This window comes from Pinus tabuliformis, chromosome 8 (assembly GCF_031772625.1).
Source record: "Pinus tabuliformis cultivar Carrire ecotype Pingquan chromosome 8, CPIR1, whole genome shotgun sequence".
Classification (NCBI taxonomy): domain Eukaryota; kingdom Viridiplantae; phylum Streptophyta; class Pinopsida; order Pinales; family Pinaceae; genus Pinus; species Pinus tabuliformis.
In genome coordinates, this window is record NC_142294.1 from 1,050,330,316 (window position 1) to 1,050,349,912 (window position 19,597).

The window sequence follows — 19,597 nt, forward strand, 5'->3', positions numbered from 1 at the left end:
CTCTCATTCTTACTTGTTCTGCCATTCTTATTGGTTCTACTACTTTTACTGCCACCCTTACATCCTTACCCTCTTTCATGATTATCTCTGTCTGTATTGAATCCTAACTTTGCAGCATTCTCTCCAACAATTTAACATCTCTGTTCCATGGATTAAATACTTCCACAAAATCTTCCTCTTTCATTTTTATTTGGCTGCTACTCTGTGCCAAATTTTCTCCAGCATCTGCAACTAAACTTGCACTCACCAAACAATTATAAAAATAAAAATCATAAGGCTTCTGTGCCTTTTCTTCCTTTGGAAACACATCAGTATGCTGCTTTAATTCTTCCTCCCCTGTCAGCACATCAGTATGCTGATTTGAATTCTCAACATAATTCACGAGATTATCAGCTAGTCTCTCCTCCACACCATCTGTTTCAATGATGTATTCCCGTCCTTGTCCGCTGTAGTGAACTTCTTCATTCTCATTCAGGTCTGATTTTACAACCTGAACACTTACTTTTTTTTTTCTAGCCTTTTCTCCAAAAGACTTAACTCATGCCATAAATTTGCCATCTCACTTGGAATTTCTTCTAAAAGCTCTGTACAATCCTCACTATCTTCTTCTCTGTCACAAGTATAACTTCTTTTTGACACTACTTCATTCTTCATTAGAATAAAATTTTGATCCTCCATCTTTGTGATAGGTTTAGATGTCTGTCCATCACTCTCCCCTTGGAAATTTAAGAAAATCAATTCCTCTTTGTCCTCATCAATAAAAAATTCCTTATCATAAGACGTAACTGTCTCATCTCCACTGAAGATATTTCTTCCACTAAGCAAGGAATTTATGAACTCCTTCTGCTATAATATCTCAACTTGATCTTCATTTGCAAGATAATCATCATCTTACTTTACTTGGAGAATTTCAGCTTCATTCAAGATAGTTCCATAAGGTGGTTTGTCTTCTGCAATACCTGCATTCACCCATAACTTATCATTTGTAAAACCACGAGACCTCGTGATCTCATTTGATGATTCAATCACCAAGTCTTCTTTCTGTTCCAAGTCCTCTACATGATGCAAAAATATTTCAATGGTTTTCTTTTCAATCTCATCAAGTCCTTCACTTGATTTCTTGATATCCTTCTCTACTTCTTCTTTCAGAATAGAATTTAGATTCTACCTGTCTTCTTCCTCCTTTGCGACAATATCAGCAAATTGTCGTCCTTCACATGTTTCATCTACAAACATACACATATTATCATATTTAAAATCATGTGACCCTTTGGTCTCACTTGAAGTTTCAGTCTTCAAGCCTTCTTCTTCACCCAAAACTTCACCCTACTCTGGTTCACAAATGTACACTTCCATTTCCAACTCAGCTTCTCTGAGTTTTACCGTTAGCCACTTTACTTGCTTCTGTTGTAGCCTTCTCTGTAACTTATGCCACTCCACTAGCTTCTTCCTTAACACCCAACCTAGTCTTTGGCTTTCCTCTAGCAGCATTGTTAACACATTGAGTTCTTCTGTTATCGTAGTCATCTTGTCAAACTCTGCTTGACTCATCCTCTTCCCATTTGCCTTGGCATTTTCCTTCTTCACTTTTCTTCTGCTATGGTTTCCCTCAGAACCTTCACTATGACTATCAGTAGTCATCTTCTTCTCCATCTCTATGAGTTCCTCACTCATTCACTATGAGCTGCATTAAAGCCTCTGCAACAACAAGTCCTACCTGCTGCCACTTACCTCACCAAGCTTTCCTCTGTACTTGGTCTTTTGGCAAGCTCTTGGTTCACTATCTCTGGAACCTCCTTTGAGCACTTCTCTCTATTGCTTCTAGGCTTCAACTCATCTGCATCTTCTAAGAACACAACTGTCCTCTTTATCCAACCTCCGTTGAAATTCCTCAAGGTTCTTCCACATTCTTCTTTCATTTAGAAACTTTTACCCGCTTCTTTTATCCCTTAGCAATTCTACCCACATCCTCTGTGGAATTGACTTTGTGAGCAGCAATAATACCTCTGCACGATCTAGTTCTACCATTCAACTGCACTTTGAATGGATTGTCCTCTGTTTCCTTGCATCTACAAGTTCTCCCAATATTCTACTATACTTTATCTCTGCGCGCCTAATGTTTGTCAGATTATAATCTGATCTCCTCTTGCCTACACACACATCTTAACACATAACTATGTTCTAAATTTTCACAAAGAAATTTTCACATAGGATTTCTTTGTGTTGTTTTACCAAATATCTTAGCCACAATTCTGCTCTGATACCAAAATGATGCCGGCCTAAGCCGACAATACCCACAATATGCATATAAAATGCATAATCTCGTCTATGCCAGGTTTTTAAATGACTTGCCTAGTTAAACCTTCATTACTTAAGGCTTAAGGCCCCTTAATTGAATCTCATGCCGAATGAGTTAATAACTAACCCAGTCTGACCCTTTGGTAATCCTCCTCCGTGGAACCTTATAAATCACCCTTCACCCTTTATCACAACTGTGGTTAATTCTATAACCACGCACATTAACCAAACTCCTCTCTATAATCCAACTCATCCTTTATCGCAATCACGGAGTTCAAAGGACTCAATGGAATGTGCATTCAGAACTCCCGTCTTGCGACATGCGATTGCACTTTTCCACCATTGATTTCTTCCACCAGATCAACGATTGTCGCAATCTCGCATCGTACCAACCTGTGACTTCATCGCCTCTCACATGCGATATGCGATAACACAACCGGACTTCAAATAGAATGAAATTGCGCCTATAACCTTCTCGGGTCCGCTCCTTTCCAATTCTTCAATTGAACAACAACTGAACAACAAATAAACAACAATTGAACAACAATTGAACAAAACTTAGGATTGAACAACAATCTCTAATTGAGCAACACTCGGGATTGAACAACAATCCGTAATCGAACAACACTTCGCCGATTGAACAACAATTCCGTAATTGAACAACACTTTGCCGATTGAACAACAATTCCGTAATTGAACAACACTTCAATGATTGAACAAAAAATCCGTAATTGAACAACACTTTGCCGATTTAACAACAATTCTGTAATTGAACAACACTTCGCCGATTAAACAATAATTCGCCAATTGAACAGTAGTTTCGTCCCACGTTGACTTTCACTCTCCGCCATTGATCTTCTCTCTCCAGATCTAACGGTCATCACTTGTCCCGATCACCAAAACAATCTAATCGCCATCCTCCACCGATTGATCAAGACACGCTTGATCTAATGGTCATTAACGATATCACACAAGAAACTTGCATGACACTTAATCACCCTCACAGAGCCAATATAAATTATCAGTCCTCGGCCTATAAAAGTTCAGGTCCAGTACTTAGATTAACATTCGCTCATTTTTGAGCTCGATATCCATCAAATAACAGTAGCCATTAGAACCTACAGTTCACGGAACTCCCATTAACACATGGTTTAATAACAAGGCCAACCCCCGCTGTTGACTTCGACACAAACATTTGAACTTGCGATCGACGGCTAAGGTCGATTGAGGGCCTTCAACCTCGATTAAGAACTTCCACGCTCTCCTATCCAGTGGTCTAGTCCTCCGCCATTTTGCTTCCACCATTCATATCCGTTGATCTAAAAGATCTGACGGTTCTCATTATTTTCTGACTATTTCACGTTTAGGTCATTTCTTAGTGTTCTTGTGGTTTCAGGTTTCTTCCAGGTTCTGGTCTTTAGCTGTTCTGAATCACGACTTCCTCCTTAAATATGCTCGCGCCTTTATGATTCCTTCGAATTCACTGTAAAATTAAAGGCTTCCTCCTGTACTGTGGTGTGTACAAAGCCGTAACACCTCTATGTTATTCTTCTCTATATTTCTCCTTTGATTCTGCACATGCAACTTCTGTTACATAGAACTACTTTAGTTTACACACAGATTATAGCTAAATTACTCCACACGCACACATAAACTTAGAATCGAGTTGTTTGTATTAATAAACAGCCATGATTTCCAATATCAGTGGCCTTTGTTTCACAATCTACCCATAGGCTTACAATCAACCTCTTCACACTCTAATACCTAACTAACTAGCTAACCAGCTAACCCCTTACTATGCCTTTTAGGCTTACATTTATACAAAAGAATTCCACAACCAATTCCTGGTTTAGATCCATAAACTTCTCAAAAAAACCCTAAAATATCTTCCTTATTTCTAAGGATCCTCTCTAATCCACAAAATCATGAGCTAACTACTAATCTAAGATTTTGCAATTAATTCTCAAATCCCTCAATCTCTCAACTATCCTAATTCTCTCATGTTCTCCTACATTCGAGAACATTTACAATATGCTTCACAATACTTAATTAATTCCTATTTTCATTAAAATCACTCAAAACCTAAGTAATTACATTAATTCAACACTTAGGAAACCAAATGCCTTAAAATAAAAGACCCCCTATGTCTACTAAAATACAATGATATTGTTGAGTTGAATGCTCCTGCATCAAAGAGTTTGAGATGAAGGACATGGAGCTCATGCATTACTTTCTTGGCATGGAGGTATGGCAGGGAGATGGGGAGCTGTTTGTGTCTCAGGGAAAGTATGCCAACGAGATACTCAGGAGATTCCACATGGAGAGTAGCAAACCCATGGAGACTCATATAGTAGGTAACTGGAGGAAGGAGGATGCTACTTCAGGAGAAGTAGTGGAAGCTACTGTTTACAGACAGCGTGTGGGTTCACTCATGTACTTGGTGAACACACGACCAGATATGTGTTATGTAGTTAACCATCCTTGTCAAGTGATGGTTAGGCCTACTAAGCTGTATTGGAAGGCGACAAAGCATGTGTTGAGATACCTCAGGGGCACTTCTCAGTATGGATTGTGGTACAAACAGACAAAGGGAGTGAAGCTTCAAGCCTTCACCGATGCAGATTAGGCAGGGATTCCATCCGACAGGAAGAGCACATCAGGAGGGATCTTTATTATTGGGTCAACAACAATTTATTGGTACAATAGGAAACAAAGATCAATTGTACTCAGTTTGGTAGAGGCAAAGTACATGGCTGTGAGTCAGGTATCATGTGAGGCCATATGGATGAGGAAGATCCTGGTTGGTTTTTTTAGTAAACAAATGGATCCAACTGTGATTTACTATGATAATCGGAGTTGTATCAAACTCTCTGAAAATCTAGTTTTTCATAATCGGTCCAAGAATATTGATATCTGATATCATCATCTCAGAGATTGTGTATTGAGACGAATTATGTTGTTAGAGTACATTACCATGGAGGAGCAAGATGCTGACATTTTGACAAAGACATTGTCAAGATGTAAATTCGAGTTTCTCACAGATAGGATCGAGGTAACTGATAATCCCTTTCGAGTTGAGAGGGAGTGTAGAAAAATGGCAACAAGAAATTCCAGTTTAATTTGTCCTTGAATTAAACTGAGAATTAAAATCGAATTATGTTCTCATAGCAGCTTGTAAATAGTTAATTAAGTTTAATTAACTTAACTAGCTTAGGAATTTCAAGTTGGAAGTCTTTCTGAAGTCATGTATATGTTCTCCCTAAGTTTTAGGGGCCGAGTATGAGTTTAAATTGAGTTGGAAATTAGATCACTCAGTTTACTCAGTTAAGTTCAGTTAAATTAGTCAGTTGGTGCACTAATGCATCCACTAGTGCTACTCCAGTTAACTGAAGATTCCCTCATGAGAAACTCATGCATGTCGATTCTGAGAAAGACCTAGTTGAGACTTGAGTGCAGGGACAATGTACTATCAGTGGTATTATTTAAGGGAGTGTAAATATCATGCATGCATCAGAAATTGATCCTATGTTTGGATTGCGTAGTTTTGGAAGCATGAATTCCCTTTAAATACTATTCATCCTAGGAATTAAGCAAGATATTAGGGGCTTGGAGAGCTGCAGAATTGGCTATATTAGGGGCTTGGAGAGCTGCAGAATTGGCTAAGTGTTGGCCAAGAGCTAGCTTGTGAGCTGAGAGAGTTGAGCATACTTGTGCGGAATTGTTTTAGTGAGAACAAGCTTTATATTTTCACTCATATTTCTAATATATGCAATACATATAATGGAGTTTTGAGGAGTGGTTTTCCCCATATACATCTTGTGTTATGTGCCATTGATTTATCTTCTTCTTGTTCATATTGTTTTCATCAATCTATTGGCTTTCGCTGGTTCAAAGTAGAAGTAGATTCTTGTCCTATGCTTTAGTACATTGCATGAGCTTGTGAATCTACAAGTTTTTCTATGCATGTGAGAAATTGGTTCTCCAATTAGCATATGGGGAAAAAATTAAAAAAATTGAAGATAACCATTAAGCAGTGTATAAAAACAAATCATGAAGACAAGGGCCAAAACAAACTTGCATAAATCAAATTTGGAAGAAGCCCAAAGGAAAATAGAGTTGGGAGTTGTCATAAATGAGCTTTTGCAATACGATCAAGAAGACTTCAAGTTCTTCCATCATGCACTTTACAAGAGGAATAATGGTGCCTCAAGTCCCGTAGCTTATGGTTTCTCATTGGAGATTGCAACACCTTGTTTTTCCATAACCAAGCTGAGGCAAGGGTTTGGAGGAATAATATTAAATATATTAGCATGGATGGAGTGCAGATCGAGGACTTCAAGGGGATCCAAAGGGTGGCTTTTGATTTCTTCAATTTTCTATACATTGCCTAGCTTGTACCCAATTCATAGGTTATCTAGTATATGTTAGATACAATCTCAAAATTGGTGTTTAAAGATGACAATTTGGACCTGTTGTAAAGTATTACAAAAGAGGAGATCCAAAAAAGGGTATTTTCTTTGAATTGAGATAAAGCTCAAGTCTAAAGGAGTTTTCAGCCTACTTCTATCAAGATTATTGGGATGTCAATAAGTTTGATTTGATTCTTCTAGTGGATTACATCTTCAAGAATGATTGTATGGGAGGAGGGATTAAATTGTCCTTTATTGCCTTGATTCCCAAAGAAGTCAATCCATCCTCCTTCGTTCGGTATAAAATGATCTCTTTATGCAATGTTTCATATAAGATAATATCTAAAATTTTAGCATAGCGCATAAAGCCTCTTCTTTCCAAGGTCATCTCTATGAATTAGGGGGATTTGTAGGCCAGAGGCACATAATAGATAATATCGTCTTGGTCCAAGAAGTAGTACATTTGAGGAGAGTAAGGAAAGATAAAGGCATGCTCATCAAACTTGATATGGAAAATGCATTTGATCGTGTCAATCAAGACTTTTTATTATAAGTGTTATCTCAATGTTGCTTTGATGGGAAATTTATAAAATGGGTGGATCATAATGATAAACCCCTTGTTTGCAAATTTATTTGGGAGCATGTTAGAAAATAAAATCAGCAAGTGGGAAAAAGAAAGAGATAAATGTGCTAAAGGGAAAGCGGGTTTTAGAGCTAAACATTCAACAATTGATCATGGTATAACTTTAAGGTACATCATTAAAAAAGTTTGGGAGAAAAGGGAAGAAGCATTTTGTTATTTTGTTGATTTTAGAAAAGTCTTTGACACAGTTCCTAGGGATAATCTTTGGCAAAGAATGGAGGAACTTGGAGTTCCTAGGCATTTGAAAGCAGTTGTGCATAGGCTATATGAAGAGGTGAAAGTCAAAATTAGAACTTCAACAGACATTTCTGAAAGTTTTAGAAGTGATATCGGGATCAAGTAAGGTTGTATGCTGTTTGCTACCCTTTTTGGTTTATATATTAACAAACATGAAGTGTGGCTAAACTCACAAGGGGGCGATGGTACCCTTTAGGGTGAGTTTTTTTATAAGGCTTCTTTTTTATTCAAGTGACCTTATTCTGATTGTTAAATCTGCTCTTGGTTTGCAAAAGCACTTACTTTCCCTAGGGAATTTTTGTAGAAGGGTGGGGATTCTAGTCAACATTAGAAAAATGAAAATATTGCTTTTCTCTAACAAAAGAAAACATAATTAGCATAAGTTCTAATTTGAAGGTAACACTCTAGAAGAAGTTGCAGATTACAAATACCTCAAAATTGACTTCAACAGAAATCTAAGCTGGGATGGTTGTAGAAAGAAAAAAACTTTGGGGGTTGGACAACCTTTTATGCTTCTCAAAATAGGTGTAGAGAGGTAGAGTTATGGGATTGGAAGGCCACTCAAACTCTTTTTTGGCTTTTAGTGATTCTAGTGATTCTCTACGGTTGTGAACTGTGGGCTAGCAGTACACCTGACATGTAGTAGAAACAAATTGAGAAAATTCAGAATCACTTGATTACAAACATGTTCAAAATTAAAAGTCCAGTTCCTTATGATATCTTGTTAATTGAAATTGAGACTACTCCTATTGAAGCAATCACTATGGTGCGAGTCATAAGATATTTAAAAAAATATGAGCAAATGAAAGAGGGAAAATGTCATAAGGTTGTCTTTAATGACATATTGTGCAAAAGAAAGAGACTTGGATGCGGAAAAAAAAAATGGTTTCGTAAATGGGGTATTTGCTTGAACATGTGTCCCACAGACAGTAAATAGATAAAAAAATTTGTTATGAATAAGTTTCACAAGCATACTTGGGATAAGGAGCTAGGGAGAAAGAAAAATTACTATATTGAAGAGTTTAATCCCACTCATAATCATCAACAAAAAGTGTACATAGGGGGCAATATTTCGTGGAGAGCCAAAATTCTTATTATTGAGTCCTGATTAATTCTCATCAACTCTGTTGTGAAACACGACACTGGAAAAGGCCAAAAAAAATTGTGGGAAGAAAGAGTATGTATTTTTTTATCTTACAAAAAAGTGGAAACAAAAAGGCATTTTATTTTAGAATGTGGGGCCTTAAAAGACAACAAGAAATGCTATGCAGATATTCTGTCAGCTAGCTCTTAGAATAATGTATTCAACAAGGGGTTTGTCGAGAAGTTGGGAGTGTTTATTGTGAGGCTTCATAGGAAAAGGGTTGAATACAAGAATCATATGGGGAAGAAATTTGTAACATAAGAGATCTTTAGCCTCATGGACGTTAAAATAATTTCTTCTTCTTCTTGAAAGCACAGACTAAGAACTGAATCAAAATATTTGTTGAGACAGACTCCCGTGTTGTATTTCAACCATGACCACTAGATAGAAATCTCCTATTTTTTATTCTTTTCTTCAACAGGCAAGGAGTTTCATATACCAATTTCCTCTGGAAGAATGTATTTAGGGTCTGCTGAGTATAAATCTCTTGCCTTGTCTTTCTGCTATGATTTCCAATATACATGGGAAAGCTTATTATCAAAGGGCCATTGGAATATTTGTAGGGTTTTTGCATTGTCCCTAAATTAGCTTCGCAATATATGCTTCGAGAAGTATTCTCTTTCTCAAAGGGTTTTGGATCTCGAGGATTTGGAATGCACAGTATGCTAGATCGAAAGACTACCTAGTTACCTGGCTTCCCCTCCAAATCCTTAACTTATATGTGTTCATCTATTGTATCGAAGGCTTCATATTTATTATATTATAGCTAAGCAAATTGTTTGAGTAAGAACTCGTTTGAGGTGTCAATTGTTCTTTAAAAATTCTATCATTGGATGGGATTTCCAAGGACACAAAAGGATGTAGGATACACAACGGGTTATCTCAACTAGTTTTTGCCAATGTTGCAGGTACCCTGTTTGAATCCCTTGACTGAGTATTCGATAACATGGAAAATCATCCCTTAGGTTTCCCATAAGATTTTCCTTTCCTACAATTTAGCTACTCAAATATTTAGATGGGTTTAAGTGAACCTCATTAGACACATCTACTTCCCAACAATGTATGTGATAAAATCTAAAGGTCCAAGATAACAATAGTTTTCCCTATATGTACTCTAAAAGTACAATTGAGACTTGTATGAAAATGCAATGGTACCATCACACTTTGTGACCAAATGGGTTAATGTTGGATGGAGACCTGGTTCAGGTTCCAATTGAGCTACCAAAAAATTTTGATGGGTTTTTGTGAACCTTAGTATACACATCTACCTCCCAACAATGTATGTGACAAAGTTTGAAGCTCCACGATAACAATAGGTTTCCATCTTTGTGTGCTAAAAATACAACTGAAGACATCTTGTATGAAAATGTAGTGCTACCATCATACTTTGGATCAAATGGTTTAATTTTTTGATGGAGACCTAATACGACCATTTCACATTCTATTGTAAGAAGAAGAAATAAGAGTGACTAATGCAGTGTGATGATGGAGAATAGTGGCATCAATGGAAAAGGAGAAGAGGCCTTGCAAGGACAAAAAACCAAGCTCCTCCTAAAACGACCTCAAGGTAGAAAGAGGAAGGGCCCATGTCTCCAAAAAAGCAAGGCCTAGCGACTGGAGTGGGAACCTTTTCTAGTAATAACAAGAGATTTGTAGATCCAAAAAATAGCTTTGTTATCTTGAATCAATGGTAAGAAGAAAGGGAAATTATAGCTACTACAACGATAATGGAGAAGGCCTAAAACCTTGGTAATACCTCTTCTCTTTAGCAATAGAATGGATTCCTCCCTAAAGGATGCCTCTATGGGGAGTCAAGGTTAGGTTTTATATTCAAAAGAAGAAGAATTCCACTCCCCTAGGGCCCTTAAGGCCCAATGTAGAGGGTTACTAGCAAACTTTGCAGATGAAAAATTGGATGCAAATAGGGGAAATGGAATATATCATTCCCAAATAAAAACAAGGAGGATGACAAATCAACAACTCCAAAATGAAAAAATTGAAAAAGATAAGGAGATGGGGATCCACCTGTTAATCGATCCATCCAAAATATTCACTAGAAATGTCAAGAAAAGTGGCCCTGGCCTTTATTTCGGAGGCAAAAAATCACACAGTAAATAATGAAATTCCTCTCCTAGAATTGAAGGGGTTAGACTCTGATAAATGGATGTTTGAAGTTAAATCTCCAATAAAAAAGGAAATGTCGGCCATCCTCATGCTCCAGTTGACGAAGTTGTCAAAACTATGGAAGAATTTTGAGCTTAGAGTGATTAGATTGCATGGGGTTTCTAAGGGGATTTGTTCAATTTGGTCTACCTTTGTTTTCAAGTTGATTGACTCACACTTGGTGCCTAATTAGTTGGCAATTCACTTGCTTCACCTCCCATCAATAAGAAAATATCAATTGATGGGTGTCTCTTCTAAACCTTAGAGACTCTCCTTGAAGTCAATATTGTATTATGGCATGGGATCTTAATACAACCCTCCATCCTTGGGAAAAAAAAGGAGCCTCCAATGTTCGAGATTGGTTTCATGAAATTTTAGAGGATCTTATCACTTTGATTGATCTAATGGATATCAGGTTGACTGCCAACAAATTTACATGGAATAATCATAGATCTAGCCTGGGGCATATTGCAACCCACCTAGATAGATTTTTAGTTGCTTGTTCTTTTTTATCTCAAGAATTCCAAGTCTCATCTCAGATTATTCCTTGGGCGAGCTTAGTCATTAACAAATTTATCCTAATTATCACAGACAACAAAGTTTGGATCGTTACCATTTCGTTTCTGTCCTCTTTGGATCCAAAGAGAAGGCTTCTCGGATTTGGTAAAGGAAGTATGGAGAATGTGAGAAATTGGTTCTCCAATTGGCATATGGGGAAAAAAATAAAAATTGAAGATAGCCATTAAGCAGTGTATAAAAACTAATCATGAAGACAAGGGGGCCAAAATAAACTTGCATAAATCAAATTTGGAAGAAGCCTAAAGGAAAATAGAGTTGGGAGTTGTCACAAATGAGCTTTGTAATACGAGCAAGCAGACTTCAAGGTCTTCCATCATGCGCTTTGCAAGAGGAATAATGGTGCCTCAAGTCCCGTAGATTATGGTTGCTTATTGGATATTGCAACACCACGTTTTTCCATAACCAAGCTAAGGCAAGGGTTTGGAGGAATAATATTAAATATATTAGCATGTATGAAGTGTATATTGAGGACTTCAAGGGGATCCAAAGGGTGGATTTTGATTTCTTTAAATTTTTATACTTTTCCCAACTTGTACCCAATTCAAAGGTTATCCAGTATATGTTAGATAAAATCTCAAAATTGGTGTTTGAAGATGACAATTTGGACCTGTTATAAAGTATTACAAAAGAGGAGATTCAAAAAAGGGTATTTTCTTTGAATCGACAAAACTCTAAGTCTAGAGGACTTTTTAGCCCACTTCTATCAGGATTATTGGGATGTCATTAAGTTTGATTTGATTCTTCTAGTGAATTAAATATTCAAGCATGATTGTATGGGAGGAGGGATTAACTTGTCCTTTATTGCCTTGATTCCCAAAGAAGTCAATCCACTCTCCTTTGTCAGGTATAAAATGATCTCTTTATGCAATGTTTCATATATGATAATATCTAAAATTTTAGCATAGTGCATAAAGCCTCTCCTTTCCAAGCTCATCTCTAAGAATTAGGGGGATTTGTAGGCTAGAGGCACATAATAGATAATATTGTCTTGGTCCAAGAAGTAGTACATTTGAGCAGAGTAAGGGAAGATAAAGGTATGCTTATCAAACTTGATATGGAAAACGCATTTGATCGTGCCAATCAAGACTCTTTATTATAAGTGTTATCTCAATGTTGCTTTGATGGGAAATTTATAAAATGGGTGGAAGTTTGTATCTCCTCCCTTGGATCTCCCCCTTGGTGAATGGCCATGCCTTGGACTTATTAAAAGCATTAAAACGGATTTTCCAAGGGTGTCACTTGTCACCTTTACCCTACATCTTGATGGTAGATTCATTAAGCAGAATTCTTAAATATGAATGAAATAATGGTAGCCTTCCATGTATAAGATATGTCTTAGGCATAAAGAGTATACATCACTCCCAATTTGCGAATGATACCCTCTTATTGGGAAAATCCCCATTAATTATTCCAAAGATATTCAAGCAGGTTCTAAATCAATATTTATTGGCTTTTGGAGGTCTTATTAATCATACAAAATCATAGATCTATTCTTGGAATATCAACACCTAGTTTGGCCCCCTTCTTAAGTTTCATCCTATAGTTTGTTGGAAGGATTTCATATATTTGGGGATTCTGATATGTTTAAAACCCCATTCTTACCAAGCCTACTCAAGAAGTATTGTGAAATTCAAGTCCAAGCTTCGGTAGTGGGGAGTGATTTGGTTGAACTTAGTTGGGCATCAAGTTCTTATTAAAGTGGTTTGATCAACTTTTCTATTTACCGGTAGCTCTCCTAGCACCAACTGAGATTATTTGTGAACTAGCTAAAATTATGAGGAATTTTTTATGGGAGGGTGGTAAGAAGAGCCATAAAAAGTTTTGTCTCATTAAATGAGCTGTGGTAAAATCCCCAAAGTCTCATGGTGGCTTGGGGATCTGGGATCCCTCCCTTATGAATATTGCATTAGGTGCCAAGTTGGTGTGGAGATACATTTCAAATCATTCTACCTAGAGGAAACAAGTTCTATGATGTGAATAATTTCAACAAAGTCGAGATTTCAGCCTCAAAGCTCCCTTGGCTCCAAAAGGAGGCTTATCCATCTGGAAGCTCTTCTATTAATCTATGGATTTGATTAAAGAGCAACTTTATAGATATACTTGGAATGGGAAGACAAAAAATCTATGGTTAAATCAAATCCTTAATAAGCAGGCACTGGGAAGTCCTGAGGAGCTAATCCCCTTGAGAGATTGGTTGATCTCTGAAAGAAATTCACGCTATCAGATATTTCAAATTGGGATAGCTCTGGTTCGTGGATTTGTAGGAACCTAGGCTGTGTTCCACACCATCTCTTAACTTGTGTTAGTCTGTTGATGTCACTATTGGTTGGTTTCCCCTAGGAATCAAGTTGTTGTAGATCAATGGCTATGGTGAAACTCAAAATTTATGATTCAAGAAGGCTACTCTATTTATTGTTTCAAGAAGGGCTTTATCCAAAGTCTCATGTTTGGACACAAGTTTGGACTCCCAACTATGCACTAAAACTCAACTCTTTTTGCTGGTTTCTAACACACAATAAAATCTTGACATTGGAGAACCTTCATAAAAGAGGAATTGATGGCCCCTCACACTTTCCTTTATGTGTGAATCAAGAAGAAACAATTGCACATATATCTCTCAATTGTTCCTTTGTTTGTGAAGTCTTGAAGTTTTCCCTTGCTTCGCTCTTCTTGAGAATTTGACGGGAAGACTAGCATGCCTCCTTATTTTCTTCTTGGGAGGGTTGCTACCTTGAAACACTCAATGGAAAGAACTCTTTTAAGAAAATCTACGTTGCATTCTCAAAATTTGTCTATTGGAAGGTTTGGATAGCTCAAAATGATATCACTTTCAATGAGAAGTGGTATCACCCTCATTCTGTAGCCTTAAGAGCTTAAATGCTATGTGTTGAGTATTGGAAGAATTATGCCCTCTTTGCTTATAGGAAATGTGGATTCCCAAGAAAATGAGTGGCTTTTCAACCTCCTTCTTAGTTTTCCGAGGAGCAAGAAAACTCACTCAAGACCTGCAAAATGGTGGAAGTTGAGGCTAAATCAAAGACGAAATGAAGGAATGGAGGAAATCTCATGCATCCTTTTTGCTGAGGTTTGATAGTGTTTCAAAGCATAATCTTGGGATGGCAAGAGTGGGAGTGGTTATTCTCAACCCCGATGGAAAAATTGAAATTGAGTATATTTGGGGATTAGACAACTGTGCAAATAAAGTGGTAGAGGCATATAAATTATTGCAAGGGCTCCATATGGCCAAAGGAACAAACATCAAAGATTTGGTGGTGTTGAGAGATTCGTAGCTTGTTATCCATCACCTTGTTTGTGGATCCTTGCCTAAGGATTGCAAATCACAAAGAATTATTGATCAAATCAGAGATTTGAAACTAGCCTTCTCTACTATTAGCTTCTTTGATGTGTTGCGAATGAAAAATTGAACTATAGATGGTTTTGCCAATGATGGTGTAAACTTGGATATAAGAGTCATAATGAGAAATGGTATTCCTTCCCTCACAACTATTCCTTAACAATGGGTGTGCTATGTAGTGTAATTTTGTTTGTATCTACAAGGCTTTTGGAGAATCTGTACCTCCAAAGACCGTATGTCCTTTAGGATAGTAAGATGGCTAATAGATTTTGAGAATAAAGACCATCATGAGGTTACAATTATAGCTAGTCTTGAAGGATTTTCATTGTACTCGTTGTACAGTTCATGATTGAGGCACAAATTTTGAATTAATGCAAATTTTCATCGCGTTTGAAAAAAAAAACATTTGTGATCTCACATTGTTATAGAAAACATAGTGAAATGAAAAACACAAATGATTAGAGTGATATATGTTATGTGGTTATCAATTTCTAGGGTCAAAACTTAAAAATTTAATTGGAAAATTTGAAATCTTTTTAGATTTTTTTTGGGTAAGTCGAGATTAAGCCAAGGCTAATTTCAATATTGAATAGAAAAACTATTATCCAACCAAAAAGATACGAACATCATAATTGTGCAAAGCTAATTAAATTTAGACACTCGTTTGAGTAATTTATTTTCTTATAAACTAAATAAAATTACTGCTAACTTCAATTGTAATTTTTATATGTTAAATAAATTTTTTATTATTAACTTCCAAGTTATAAGATTTACCTTTTATTGGAGCATGAATGGAAAATATGTGTTATGTGACCATCTTCTACGGTTAAGACTCGAGAATTCAGTTTGAAAACTTGAAATTCAGTTTGATAAAGGATGGGTTTACTTATTTGGGGTTTCGTCTGAAAGCAAGAGGGTACCGCAGCCATGATTGGCTATGGCTGTTAGATCGTTTCTACCACAAAATCGCAGGTTGGGAACTGCGCCTTCTTTCTCTTGCAGGCAGATTTATTTTGGTGCAGGCTGTCCTCTCCCAGCTCGCGGTATATTGGGGACATCTCTTTCTTCTCCCGGCCTCCATCTCAAAGAAAATGAAATCTATTGCAGCAAATTTTTTGTGGGGCGGCCGATCATACCAATCAAAATTTCACCTTGCTTCCATGGACTCCATCTCTCGGCCAAAAAAGGCAGGCGGATGGGGCCTTCTCAATATGAAATTTTTCGGGCAGGCGCTCATTTGCAAATCTCTGCACAGAGCCATCTTTGGCTCCAGCCCATGGAGTGCCCTCATCAAGCAAAAATACCTCAAAGGTAAAAATATCTCCTACTGGTACAGGAGGTCCTCTCTTGGCATCCGATCGGGCTCCCCCATATGGATCTGCTTCAGAAAACTCCAGCCTTTTTTCTTGATGCATTTAAAATGGACTATCTTCTCTGGTTCAAATGTCTACATTGGTATTGACCGCACCCTCCACAACCTTGAATCCATGATCCCTCCGTCTCTGCTTTCCTTTTTCCATGCAAGGGGTCTTATAACCTGGGACAAGCTTATTCTTGCATGGTCCTCTCAGGAGCCCATTTGGAAATCTGACCTCCAACTAGCCTTACCTCCCCGCCTTCGCCCCCTTTGGCTCTCTTTCACCAACCGTTTCACTCACAGTGCTTTCTCTCAAATTGGTACGAAGGATGCTTTGTCTTGGTCTACGGGGAATGCTATCCGCCCCATCTTGGTTAATAGCCTCTACTCTGCTCTTTCTCCTCCCGCTCCGCTCCCCTCCCCTCCCTTCCCTGCCAAGTTCTGGAAAGCCCACTGCCCTCTTAAATCCATACTTTTCTCATGGCTTCTCTTTTCGAATAAGAACCTCACCTGGGAGGTCCTCCAAAAAAAAGGATGGCAGGGTCCAAGCGTATGTCGCTTTTGCTCAGCTGCGGCAGAAACAAATTATCACATGTTTTTTGACTGCTCCGCCTCCTCAGCAATCTGGTATGATCTCTCTCTTTCTTATGGTTTTCCTCATCGATCCTTTGCTTCTGTACAGGATGCTTTTGTATGGTGGAGCGCTCAATGTCCCTCCTGGCATGCTCTTCTCATTCTCACATGCTGGCATCTATGGAAATGGCGGAATGGATGCATCTTCCAGGGCTGCTCTCAGCCTCTCAATTCTGTTTTGACTACAATATCGGCGTCCATGCCTTCTCAGGACTAGGCGAGCTCCTCTCTATGCTCAACTTTTGCTTTTCTCTCCAATATGTAATCTATGGGCTCTGATCAATGAGCCTCCATTACAACCGTTATTTTCCACTGCTGTTTTGCACTGATCATTTAATAGATTCCATCTTTGGGAAAATCGATATGTCTTTATTTCCACTGCTGTTTTGCACTGATCATTTAACAGATTCCATCTTTGGGAAAATCGATATGTTTTTTTCCACTTCTCCAAATGCTGTTGCTTTTTTGGACATTCTCCGAACAGCAGATGTATCTCTGAATGTATCTCTAATATTTATATATCCTTAATATAAATCATACTGCTTTTTCTCTCTGAAAAAGCATTGTTGAAATTGAAATAGCTGGTATACGGGAATTAGATTTAAACCAAACAGCAGAGAGTTTTTTTTTCAAAACAGAAATAAAACAGGGGATTAGGATCCCACTGGTTCATCCTCTGTGTTTAAGCAGAAATGATTAAATACTGGCAATTTTTATGTTGATTAATCATTGTTCTAACATGCAGTGTTGGATCAGGATCATTTTTAGTATACATTTTTTTTTGGAATCATTTGCAGGTGCATTTACTTAAATCAGAATGTGTCCTAGAATAGAAATGAACCAGAAACAAAAGATATTGTTCGAATCTGAGTTACAATCTTCCTAGGCGATATGCTTCTCCATTCTATCTCCGATAAATGTGAGTGATAAAGACAGTTGAAAGCCTTTAATTCTGCATTTCCATATATCTAGGTTTCATTACCTCAATTATTTGCCCAAAATTATGGGCTAATTTCAACTTTTATATGTTGGGTAGATATATTTATTATCTCTAAATGGACACACCCATAATCTCAAGGAAAAGTAAAAACTAAAATAGATTGAGGTGTACGCTTGCAAGGAAAACTAAAAACTAAAATAGATTGAGGTACGCTTGTAATGTAATGGAGAAATTCATTAGTTGCTAAAGAACATTGGGATGGGACAAAGCTTAGATTTAATTTAGTTGGAAAAAGAGAAATTTAATAGTTTATTAATTAAATTAAACAAAGTTTTTTCGTAGAAATTACATGAGAGAATTTTTTGATTGACCGTTTCGAACCAACCACTATAGATCATCATCAATATCAGATGAAAAGTTTTTTAGCTTTAATGAATTACATTACAAATTTAAATGGTATATGTATTTTTTGATATTGTTTTTAAAAATAAAAATAAAATGATTTTTATTTTTAAATTGTATTAATATTTTTTATTTTTAAATAAATTTATATTATTTTAAAAATTATCATTTTGAATTTATAAAAGTATAAATTTTTATATTATTAAAGTTGTGTAATTTTGAAAATTTAAAAACCTGTAATAAGTTAATTTTGAAGTTAATCATCTTATAAAAGGTTTTTCCAAATGACGAGTTTAACAAATTTCAATTATATTTAAATTAAGTTTTATCATAATGTTGATGTTTTTAAGAAAATATATATTGTTTTAAAGAAAATATATATTATTTTTAAATAATTTTAATGATTTTATTTAATTTTAAATAAATTTATATTATTAAAAAATTAATTTAAATTTAATATTAATGTAAAATATGATTTTGTGAGTGTAATAAAATTATATATATATATATATATATATATATATATATTTCTCGGTAAAAAAACTAATCTATTAAAATATGTACAGAGGTCGAAAATACATCATGGCGAAACCAGTGAGAGACAGGCTCTGGGCATAACACCCGAGAGCCGATAATGCACCAAACAAAAAAGCAAGATCTCGCCCACGCAGGGGCACCAGACTAAGACCGAAACTGACCACAGTAGCAAGCCCGCGCAGGGGCAACAGTCTAAAAACCGAGGTTGACCATAGGAGCAAGCCCACGCAGGGGCATCAGACGAAAAGGAGATTGACTCATTTCCTCCCTCGCAGGGGAGACTGTTCTTACCCAATCCATTAACAAAAATTCTGAAACAGAGATGGCAAAACATAAAGCGAAAGAGACCATAACTGAACCAAAGACAAATAGCCAATAAGACCAATAGACCAGGCGAAAAGCCAAAAGAACCTTGAGTGCGGGCGCCTTCATTCGTCCATTTGCTCTTCCTCAATTCGGCACCACCCATAGGTTTCTCTTTCAGCATCAGTAGGAAATGTCGCTGCCTCTTCCCCAGTTTCCGCCTTTTGAACGTTCTGAGTTTGCTTAGCATTTTCCGGGTCTGAAGCCGGTCCCTTTGCCTCCTGCTCCTTATCAGCTTCCGGAGCCTGCACGGCTTGCCCTGGGTTGACATTCATCCGTTGCCTTTGTTCATCTATGGAGTCGTCCTTGTCTTGAGCATTTTCAATAAACAAGATAGAGACATGCGCGCTGATCCTTGGATTATTTGTGGAGCTGGTGAAATTGAAGATGGTGGAGCCAAAGGCTGGCAAGGTAGCCGAGCCCAAGTCCCCTGCATCCAGGAATTGGCTGGAGTGTAGGGGGATGGCTCCAGTGGATCTAGCAAGATTGCAGTGGCAGCAATGGCCAACATTGTCCCCTTCATGCCTGCGAGAGACC